The sequence below is a fragment of the Mirounga angustirostris genome, unplaced genomic scaffold, assembly GCF_029215605.1.
Source record: "Mirounga angustirostris isolate CCGP_5_RB_7025 unplaced genomic scaffold, mMirAng1.0.hap1 SCAF_13, whole genome shotgun sequence".
NCBI lineage: Eukaryota > Metazoa > Chordata > Mammalia > Carnivora > Phocidae > Mirounga > Mirounga angustirostris.
This window is the reverse complement of record NW_026991721.1, coordinates 107,012,194-107,024,447: the sequence shown is the minus strand read 5'-3', so window position 1 is coordinate 107,024,447 and position 12,254 is coordinate 107,012,194. Positions and strand designations below refer to the sequence as shown.

At 37.0% G+C, this 12,254-nt stretch overlaps 1 long non-coding RNA gene across 1 annotated transcript in view; it reads left to right on the top strand.

Annotated features, from left to right (window-relative positions):
* Window positions 1-12,254, top strand: part of LOC123857870 (uncharacterized) — a 59,050-nt gene that overhangs the window by 22,612 nt on the left and 24,184 nt on the right. Inside the window, exon 2 of the long non-coding RNA XR_006793992.2 lies at window positions 36-239. This is a non-coding gene — a long non-coding RNA (uncharacterized LOC123857870). The remainder of the gene's footprint in view (window positions 1-35; window positions 240-12,254) is intronic.

Below are 12,254 nucleotides of genomic sequence, written 5' to 3'. Positions count from 1 at the left end.
TTACTCTCACACAGTTTCTATGTTCTGTTTTGCAGTCTATTTTGACACAGTTAAGGAGTCAAACGGATCCTCATTCATCTCTGTGCCATCCCTTAGCCACTAAATGGCAGAGAGGCCTCACCATGGATGCCCACTCAGCCCCCGAAGTGAGGTGTGAGTTTGCAAGGCTTAAGGGGAGCAGGAAACTCACTGGAGCCCGACAAACAGTGCTGCTCCTGACACTGTTTTTAAAAACCCAGGTAAGTGATCTCTTTCCTTCTCTCTTTCCTCATCTGTGTACTTGTCAGTCCTGGTAAAATGTGCATATTTTGGTTTATTGACTCTTTTACTCAAGATGAGTTTTTTAAACAATAGATGTTTGCTATCAACATTAAACAATTTAATTTTTATGAAATAGAGTAAGATCATCTGCCTTCTTTAATCTCACACCACAAACTAACCACAATTATATGCTTAGCTTACATCAGTGAGAATTTTTGTCCTGTGCTTTTAAAAAGCACTCAGTGTAGTACTGATGTTATTGATGGCCCCCGTCAGGAGTCTCTTTGTATCCTTTGGTCTGACTATAAACTCACCTCTGACTTGGTTTTGCCATTGTGACACAGTAAATGGACCCTGTGCAGCTCTTTGCCAGGTCAGGAGATATGTGGTTCATTTCTCAATCTTGGACACCTGATGGTCCATGTGAACAAGCCCAGGCTAGATTGCTAGAGAATCAGAGAAATCACATGGAGATGCCTACCCTGTGTGCGGGTGATCTCAGACACATGGATAACCCCAGAGACAAAAAGAACCACAGGGCTGACTGATCACCTTGTGAACAATAGTAAAGGCTCATTTTTTTAAGTCACTGTGTTTTAGGGCAGTTTCTCACCAATAGAGAAACACATACTTACTGATAACTTTTTTCCCATATCATCAACAATTTGCTTTTTATAATTTCCCAATGTATGACAGACATTTGTAAGAATCAATACCTTAGGAACTATCTCATTTTTTTGATGACCATATGGTATTAACAGTGTTGATAGATTTTAAGTTTTAAATGTTATATCAAAGTAATGTATGCAGCAGGCATCTAATTCAGTTGTACAGAAAAGTGTGTAATAAAAACCATATTCTGCAGTACAACTCTCCCATCTTCAGTCCCACATTCTACATATAATTTCCCTAAATTATTCATTTTTATTTTCTTGTGCTAATTTTCAGATCTCTCAATAACATGCCTATTTTATCCCTCTATTTTTTGATATACCAAATACAATATTCTTGACTACCTCTTAAGAAAAATAAGATGTAGTTCACTTACACTGCCCTACTCCCTATGCTGCCTAATATTTAAAGATATAATGATTTTCAATTCTTTTCTCGATTAATTTTTAAATATTAAATAATATATTTAAACAGTTGCAAAATACACAAATAAGGAAATAATACCAAAAGCAGTAAAGGAAAAAAAATCCTTAACCTACAAAGGAAGACAAATAAGGTTGACAGTAGATCTATCCAAAGAAACTTGGCAGGCCAGAAGAAAGTGGCATGATGTATTCAGTGTGCTGAATGGGAAAATATGCAGCCAAGAAAACTCTATCCAGCAAGGCTGTCATTCAGAATAGTAGGAGAGATAAAGGGTTTCCCAGACAAACAAAAACTAAAGGCATTCATGACCATTTAAACAGCCCTGCAAGAAATATTAAAGGGGACTCATTGAGTGGGAAAGACCAAAAGCAACAAAGACTAGAAAGAATCAGAGAAAATCTCCAGAAACACCAAATTTTTAGGTAATACAATGGCACTAAATTCATATCTATCAGTAATCACTCTGAATGGGGATACCTGGGTGGTTCAGTAGGCTAAGTGTCTGTCTCTTGGTTTTGGCTCAGGTCAGGGTCACGGGATTGAGCCCTTTGTTGAGGTCTGTGATCAGCACAGAGTCTGCTTGAGATTCTGCCTCTCCCCCTACCCCTCCCACGCTCAAATAAATAATTAAATCTTAAGAAATAATCACTCTGAATGTAAATGGACTAAATGCTCCAATAGAAAGACATTCGGGGGGCGCCTGGGTGGCTCAGTTGGTTAAGCGACTGCCTTCAGCTCGGGTCATGATCCTGGAGTCCTGGGATCGAGTCCCGCATCGGGGTCCCTGCTCGGCAGGGAGTCTGCTTCTCCCTCTCCCACTCCCCGTTTGTGTTCCCTCTCTTGCTGTGTCTTTCTCTGTCAAATAAATAAATAAGATCTTTAGAAAGAAAGAAAGAAAGAAAGAAAGAAAGAAAGAAAGAAAGAAAGAAAGAAAGAAAGAAAGAAAGAAAGAAAGAAAGAAAGAAAGAAAGAAAGAAATTCGGTATCCAAATGGATTAAAAAAAAAAAAAAAGAAAGAAAGAGAAACAAGACCCATCTATATGCTGCGTGTAAGAGACTCATTGCAGATTGAAAGTGAGGGTGTGGAGAACCATCTGTCATGGTAATGGATGTCAAAAGAAAGCTAAAGTAGCCATATGTATAACAGACAAGCTAGATTTTAAACCAAAGACTATAATAAGAGATGAAGAAGGGCACTGTATCATCATTAAGGGGTCTATCCAACAAGAAAATCTGACAATTGTAAATATTTATGCTCCCAACTTGGGAGCACCGAAATATATAAATCAATTAATAGCAAACATAAAGGAACTCATTGATAATAATACAGTAATAGTAGGGGACTTTAACACCCCCATTTACGGCATTAGATAGATCATCTAAGCAGAAAATCAACAAGGAAATGACACACGGGACCATGTATTTCCTGTAAATGACCACAACAATGAATGACACACTGGACCATGTGGACTTAACCAATATATACAGAACATTTCATCCTAAAGCAGCAGAATAACCATTCTTTTCAAGTGCACATGGAACATTCTCCAGAATAGGTCACATACTACATCACAAATCAGGCCTCAACAAGTACAAAAAGATTGAGATCACACCAAGATTGAGAGCACAGTGCTATGAAACTTGAAGTCAACCACAAGAAAAATTTTGGAAAGATCTCAAATGCATGGAGGTTAAAGAACATATTACTAAAGAATGAATGGGTTAACCAGTAAATTAAAGAAGAAATAAAAAAAATACATGGAAGCAAATGAAAACATGACAGTCCAAAACCTTTGGGATGCAGGAAAGGCAGTCATAAGAGGGAAGGGTAGAGCAATACAGGCCTTCCTCAAGAAACAAGAAAAGTCTCAAATACACAACCTAACCTTATACCTAAAAGACCTGGGAAAAGAACAGCAAATAAAGCCTAACACCAGCAGAAGAAGGGGAATAATTAAAATCAAAGCAGAAATAAATAATATAGAAAAACAACAACAAAAACATAGAAGACATCAACAAAATTAAGAGTTCATCCTTTGAAAGAATTAACAAAATTGATAAACCCCTAGGCATACTTATCAAAAAGAAAAGAGAAAGCACCCAAATAAATAAAATCACAAGTGAAAGAGGAGACATCACAACGAATACCACAGATACATGAACAATTATAAGAGAATATTATGAAAATTTATATGCCAACAATTGGGGCAGTCTGGGAGAAATGGATACATTCCTAGAAGCTGAATCAGGAAGAAATAGAAAATTTGAGCATACCCATAAGCAGCAAAGAAATTGAATCAGTAATCAAAAATCTCCCAAAAAACAAAAGTCCAGGGCCAGATGGCTTCCCAGGGGAATTCTACCAGATATTTAAAGAAGAATTAATACCTATTCTTCTGAAACCGTTCCAAAACATAGAAATGGAAGGAAAACTTACAAATTCATTCTACAAGGCCAAAATTACCTTGATTCCAAAACCAAAGACACCACTAAAAAGGAGAATTATAGACCAAAATCCCTGATGAACATGGATGCAAAAATTCTCAACAAGATACTAGCAAATCAAATCCAACATAATATTGAAAGCATTCTTCACAATCAAGTGGGATTGATTTCTGGGCTGCAGGGGTGGTTTAATATTCGTAAATCAATCGATGTGATACACCATATTGATGAAAGAAAGGATAAGAACCATATAATACTATCAATAGAGGCAGAAAAAGCATTTGACAAAGTACAGCATCCATTCTTGATAAAAACCCTCAACACAGTTGGGTTAGAAGGAACATACCTTAATATAATAAAGGCCATATGAAAAACCCACAGGTAATATCATCCTCAATGGGGAAAAGCTGAGATATTTTCCTCTATGGTCAGGAGCAAGACAGGTATGTCCACCTTCATGACTGTTATTTAACATGTTACTGGAAGTCCTAGCCTCAGAAATTAGACAAAAAAAGGAAATGAAAGGCATCCAAATCAGCAAGGAAGAAACCAAACTTTCACCCTTAAGAGACAACTTGATACTCTGTAGAAAACATGGAAGATTCCATCAAAAAATTACTAGCACTGATACATGAATTCAGCAAAGTCACAGGATATAAGATCAACATACAGAAATCTGTTCATTTCTATACATCAATAAGGGAGCATCAGAAAGAGAAATCAAGGAATCAATCCCATTTAAAATTGCACCAAAATAATAAACCTAATCAAAGAGGTAATCGATTTGTACTCTGAAAACTATGGAACACTTATGAGATATATTGAAGAGGACATAATGAAATGGAAAGATATTCCATACTCATGGATTGGAAGAATAAATATTGTTAAACTGTCTATACTCCCCAAAGCAATATACACATTTAATGCAATCCCTATCAAAATACCACCAGCATTTTTCACAGAACTAGACCAAACAATCCCATAATTTGTATGGAATCACAAAAAAATCCCGAATAGCCAAAGCAGTTTTGAAAAGGAAAAGCAAAGCTGGAGGCATCACAATTCCAGGCCTTAAGCTATATTACAAATCTGTAGTCATCAAGACAGTATAGTACTGGCAGAAAAACAGACATATAGATCAATGGAATAGAATAGAAAGCCCAGAAATGGACTTTGTATTTCTGTATACACAGGGAACTGTATGGTCAACTAATCTTTGACAAAGCAGGAAAGAATATCCAATGGAAAGAAGACAGTCTCTTCAACAAATGGTGGTGGGAAAACTGGGCAGGAACAAGCAAAAGAATGAAACTGGACCACTTTCTTACACCATACACAAAAATAAATTTAAAATTTATTTCCTGTGAGATAAGAAACCATCAAAATCCTGGAGGAGAAGACAGGCAGCAACCTCTGTGACATCAGCTGTAGCAACTTCTTACTAGACACGTCTCCAAAGGCAAGGGAATCAAAGGCAAAAATGAACTACTGGGACTTCATCAAGATAAAAAACTTCTGCACAGCGAAGGAAACAACAAAACTAAAACAACCTATAGAATGGGTGAAGATATTTGCAATGACACATCTGATAAAGGGCTAGTATCTAAAATCTATAAGGAACATTTCAAACTCAACACCCAAAAAACAAATAACCCAGTTAAGAAATGGGCAGAAGACATGAATAGACACTTTTCCAAAGAAGCTGCAGATGGCTAACAGACATGAAAAGATGCTCAACATCACTCATCATCAGGAAAATACAAATCAAAACTAGATGAGATACTATCTCACACCTGTCACAATGGCTAAAATTAACAACACAAGAAACAACAGATGGTGGTGAGGTTACTAAGAAAGGGGAGAACACACTTACACTTTTGATGGGAATGTAAAGTGGTGCAGCCACTCTGCTAAGCAGTATGGAGGGTTCTCAAAAAGTTAAAAATAGGGGGCACCTAGGTGGTTCAGTCAGTTAAGAGTCTGACTCTTGATTTTGGCTCAGGTCATGATCTCAGGGTCATGAGATCAAGCCCCAAGTCAGGTTCTGCCCTGGGTGTGGAGCCTGCTTAGGATTCTCTCTCTCTCCCTCTGCCTCTCACCACCCCCCACTGCATGCTCTCTCTCTCTCTCTCTCTCTCTCTCACACACACACACACACACACACACAAATAGAACTACCCTACAACCCAGCAGCTGCACTACTAAGTATTTACCCAAAGGATACAAAAATAGAGATTTGAAGGGGTACATGCACCCCGATGTTTATAACAGCATTATCAACAATAGCCAAACTATGGAAAGAGCCCAAATGTCCATTGACTGATGAATGGATAAAGAAGATGTGGTATGTATATGTACAATGGAATGTTATTCAGCCATAAAAAGTAATGAAATATTATCACTTGCAATAACACGATGGAACCAGAGTTTATTATGCCAAATGAAATGTCAGTCAGAGAAAGACAAATACTATATGATTTCACTCATATGTGGAATTTAAGAAACAAAACAGATGGACATAGGGGCAGGGAAGGAAAAATAAAATAAAAACAGATAGGGAAGCAAACCGTAAGAGATGCTTAACTATAGAGAACAAACTGAGGGTTGATGGAGGGAGGTGGGGGAGGGGATGGGCCAGATGGGTGATGGGTATTAATGAAGGCACTGGTTGTGATGGGCACTGGGTGTTGTGTGTAAGTGATGAATCACTAAATTCTACACCTGAAACCAATTTTACCATATATGTTAACTAACTAGAATTTAAATAAAAACTTGAAATTAAATAAATAAATAAATAATTTAACCCTCATTTCTTCTTGTAAGTGTTGCTCAGTAGCTTAATTATCCCTATGTAATTTTCTGTATAGAAGTTGATAATAGTCGCACCCATACAATTTCCTTTATCTACAATTACAGCTATTTTTAACCTGTATTTTTTATTTTACATTGTCTAACGTCCTAAGATTTTCATTGACTTCTGCATCCACAACCAAGTGTTCTGTGCTTTGTTCATACAATAACTCTAAATGTTAAGAAACAATGAAAAGCATTTATATTATTGTTGGCTGTGTGTATTATCTCTGGCCAAGCACTGTGTTGGGACTATATTTCCATATTTTGGGGGCTGATCCCTCCAGTAATTGTCCATTCAGAGAAGAATATTTCTAGCCTCAAGATCTACCACCTTGTTATTATCTGGTCACACATGCTTGCTCTTCTCTCCTATAATTCTAGGCTAAGGCATCCCTTCCCACTTGACTCCTTCACGCTCTCCGACCTAAGGACATCGTTCAGTAATAGTCCCAATGCTGTCCTACATCATTTTCCCACTGAATGATGTCATTGCTATAACCATAAAACACATTATAATGAACCCATTATAATGAACACACCCCTCTCTTCTCCACAACATCTCAAAAGCTCCCCAAACTCCCTTTTTTTTCTCTCAAATCAGTCCCAGTCTTTTCTCTATTCTTGTACCAAAAAAAAATGTAACCAGTGTCTTCCACAGTGCCAAATTAAATGTTTAATCCTCAATCACTGTTTTGACCAATTAGAAGTATTTCATAGTGATATTTGCACCTCTTCCAGAAACCCTTCATTCATTTTTCTTCCAAATCACAACTGTGTCTTGGTTCTCCCGTTACTTCACTGGCTGCTTCTCTTAGTAAACTTTGCCAGTTAATTCATATCTCAAGGCCTCTGTTCTATGTATCCTCACTTATTTAGCAGCCCAATCCCGTATCTTGGTTTTCAGTCCTGTTGATACAGATATACAGCACACAATTTTATCCTCCAACCAATACCTATCCCCTGAATGTCACAATCATATAGCCAGTATCATATGGGCATCGATTTGAGTACCTGGTCGACATCTTAGTCCCCCTAAACCTACCACCTGTTAGAGGGTTTTCCATGTTATTCTTACAGTTTTTCAAAGTAGAACGCTTAATTCTTTCTTTTTTTAAAGATTTTATTTATTTATTTGAGAGAGAGAATGAGAGAGAGAGAGCACATGAGAGGGGGGAGGGTCAGAGGGAGAAGCAGACCCCCTGCTGAGCAAGGAGCCCGATGTGGGACTCGATCCCGGGACTCCAGGATCATGACCTGAGCCGAAGGCAGTCGCTTAACCAACTGAGCCACCCAGGCACCCAGAACACTTAATTCTTATGTCCTTTCTCTCATTGTTGAGCGACAATTCTGTTGGCTTTACCTTCCATTCATGAAGATTGCTCCCTCCTCTTCCATCCTTCTTCCAGATCCAGACTACCATCAACTCTGAATATCTGCAATAGCTTTCTGAGTCCTCTTGCCGGGTCTTCCTTGGCCCCATCCTTCTTATTGTCATCTCAACCCCGTAGCCAGAGTGATCTTGATAAAACGTAACTCTAATAAATTCATTCATCTGCTCAAAATTTTCAAGTAGTTTTCTGTCTTACAGCAAAAGGTGAAAGGTCTTTTACAGTCATAGCACTCTATGTGGTCTGGACCTTGGGCAATTCCTTGATCTCATGTCCTTTCCTTCCCCCACTCCTCTCTGCCCATGGATTCCAGCCACATGAACCTCCTTGCTCCTCCTCAAACACACCAGGCACAGTCCTGTCTCAGGCCATTTCTCCTTGCTTTTCCCTCTGTCTGGAATGCTCTTCCTTCACATTTCTCATGGCCAGCTCCCTCTCTTTCATCAGGTCTTTTCTACTGATAAATTCATTTCTATATATAATATAAATATAGTTTCTGTATCATTCTCTTCCCCACCAAATTACAAGCTCCATGAGGACAGGAACTGTGTTTTCTGCTTGATGCCCAGTGCCTTAAATACAGTCATTATTCACTATTTGCAGGTTTACAGAATAAATGAATCTTTTATTGATTTTGTGCATTTTTAAAAGTCATTCCCCTGAGGTGCCTGGGTGGTGCAGTTGGTTAAGCGTCTGACTCTTGGTTTCAGTCCGGGTCATGATCTCAGGTTCATGAGATCAAGCCCCGCATCATACTCCACACTCAGTGCAGAGTTTGCTTGAGATTCTCTCTCCCACTCGCTCTGCCCCTTCTGCTCATGGTCTCTCTCTAAAATAAATAAATAAAATCTTAAAAAATATAAATAAAAAGTCCTCCCCCTGGTTTCTGAACCTTCTTTTTCTTTTATCATCTTTGAATTCACTTTTATTTTCATTTTTTAAGCTTTGTTGACATATAATTTATATGCAAAACATTACACTTGTTTAATGTATACATATTGATGAGTTTGGACACATGCATCCACCTGTGATACCATTACTTCTGTGAAGGTTTAGCATTATATATAGTGTTCTTAAATTTTATTGTATTAACTTTGTCTTTTTCTTTATGCAGTGTACTTTCTGAATCTTGGAAATTTCCTAATACTCAAATCTCATAAAGACATTGTCCTCTATTTTTCTCCTCCTCATAACTTAAAAGTTTCAGTTTTCACATTGAGGTCTTACTCCAGTTGACATATACTCTTGTGTAGACTTGAGATAGAACAAGTATATGTGTGAGATTGTGTATTTTTCTGCAAACTAATTTCTTTTTTTTTTAAGATTTTATTTATTTGACAGAGAGAGAGAGAAAGAGCAAGTGCACAAGTAGGGGAGCAGTGGGCAGAGGGAGAGGGAGAAGCAGGCTCCCTGCTGAGCAGGGAGCCCGATGGAGGGCTCGATCCCAGGATGCTGGGATCATGACCTAAGCCAAAGGCAGATGCTTAACGACTGAGCCACCCAGGCACCCCTGCAAACTAGTTTCTTGAATCTTTTTTTTTTTTTTTTAGATTTTATTTATTTATTTGACAGAGAGAGAGAGACACAGTGAGAGCAGGAACACAAGCAGGGGGAGTGGGAGAGGGAGAAGCAGGCTTCCCGCTGAGCAGGGAGCCCGATGCGGGCTCGATCCCAGGACCCTGGGACCATGACCTGAGCCGAAGACAGAGGCTCAACAACTGAGCCACCCAGGTGCCCCTCTTGAATCATTTTTTATTTTAACTCTGCAACATGACATAGTCTATATTGTTCATTTTTATCCTTTGTATTCTTTTCTAAGTCTCTGTCTATCCATATGCCAACTGATAGAGCTTTTTGTGTCATATTTTTATTTAAATTCTACTTAGTTAACATATCATATAATACTGGTTTCAGGAGTAGAATTTAGTGATTCATCACTTACAAATAACACCCAATGTTCGTCATAACAAGTGCCCTATTTAATACGCATCACGCATTTAGCCCATTCCTCACCCACCTCCCTCCATCAACCCTCAATTTGTTCTCTATAATTAAGATTCTCTTATGGTTTGCTTCCCTCTCTTTGTTTTTCCCTCCCTATGTTCCTCTGTTTCGTTTCTTAAATTCCACATATGAGTGAGATCATATGGTATTTGTCTTTCTCTGACTTATTTCACTTAGCATTATACTCCCTAGCTCCAGCCATATCATTGCAAATGGCAAGATTTTGTCCTTTTTGATGGCTGAGTGATATTCCATTGTACATATATATACCACATCTTCTTTATCCATTCATCAGTTAATGGACATTTGGGCTCTTTCCATAAGTTAGGTATTGTTGATAATGCTGCTATAAACACCAGGGTACATATGCCCCTTCAAATAAGTATTTTTGTATCTTTTGGGTAAATACCTAGTCAATTTTTAACTTTTTGAGGAACCTCCATAGTGTTTTCCAGAGTGGCTGCACCAGTTTGCATTCCCACCAACAGTGTAAGAGAGTTCTCCTTTCTCTGCATCCCCACCAACATCTGTTGTTTCCTGTGTTGTCAATTTTAGCCATTCTGACTGGTGTGAGGGGGTATCTCATCATGGTTTTGATTTGTATTTCCCTGATGATGAGTGATGTTGAGCATATTTTTTTGTGACTGTTGGCCATCTGTATGTCTTCTTTGGAAAAGTGTCTATTCATGTCTTCTGCCCATTTCTTAACTGGATTATTTGTTTTTTGGGTGTTGAGTTTGGTAAATTCTTTATAGATTTTGGATACTGTCCCTTTATCAGATATGTCATTTGCAAATGTCATCTCCCATTCCATAGGCTGCCTTTTAGTTTTGTTGATTGTTTCCTTCACTTTGCAGAAGCTTTTTATCTTGATGGAGTCCCAATAGTTCATTTTGCTTTTGTTTCCCTTGATAGAGCTTTACATCATGTCTTGATTTGAATTTAGGCAACCTCCATCCCTTTAACACAAAATTGTTTTCTTAGCTCTTCTTACTATTTTACTTTCTAAACAAGGTGTATAAACAAACTATCAAGTTCAAGAAAATTCCCTGTTAGGTTTTCTTTGTTATTCTGTTGTGTTTATAGATTAATTTGGGTAAGAAATTGAAACCTTTACTTTTGTCTTCTAATCAATGATGGTGATATCCCTCACAGTAGTTAAACCTTTTTTTCATGTCACTCAGTGATTTTTTAAAATTATTTTTCCATACATACCTTGAAAATATTTGTTTATAGTTACCTTCAAATATCTTATGATGTTCATTGTTATTGTAAGAAGAGGCTTTAAAAAGCAAACACTTCTATCATCTATTAAATACAAGAATGCTGTTAAATTTTGTATATTGATCCAAATTCTTCCAAATCCAGGGAATATAGTATTAATTTGAAGAGATTTTTAGTGAATAAAATCATATTTTTCAAGAATAATGTGATTTTTTTTCTTGTGTTTCATACATTTTACTTTTGGCTTTATTGGCTTGGAACTTTAGTGCAAAATTGAATAGAAATGTTTTTTACTTGTATGTTATTTAAAGGTAATACTCAAATATTTCTGCATAAGAAGGCTATAGATTTTCACACATTGTTTTTCCTCTATTTCTATTTTGTTAATATTTCCTATTAAATATATGCATTCGGTTAAGGAATGGCTTTTCTTCCTATTTTTCTAAGGTTTTAATTATTTTTATCATAAATGAATTCTCAGTACTATTGAATCCCTTTACAAACTTCTTAAAAATATTGCATCTACTTCTTAACCTGTTATTTTGAGGAAAGCTATCCTAAATATGTCTGTTATGAAACTGTAACCACATTCTTAGAGTAAATGCTAGTACCACTAAATACTAATCAATAAATATTAATATTATTTCAGATATGGCTAGATTTGCTTTGCTAACATGTTTTTTTAGAATCTTTACATGAGTGTTTGTGAGAAATCAGCCAGTATTTTTCCAACTTTTCCTCTTCTTCTCTAATTTTGTTTCAGTTTTGTATAAGCCCTGTAAAAGAATTTAAGAAGCGTATTTCTCTTTTTTATGTGAGTGTTTATTGAAAATAGAGCTTATCAGTTTCCTAGAAGTTTCGTAAGACGTGTCTTTACAACCATTTGGGTCTAACCTTTTTTGCAGATAGGTATGACAAAGAAAAATTAATTTGTTTAATGTTTATGAATCCATTCAGTTTTTTATTTTATCATGTATTAAG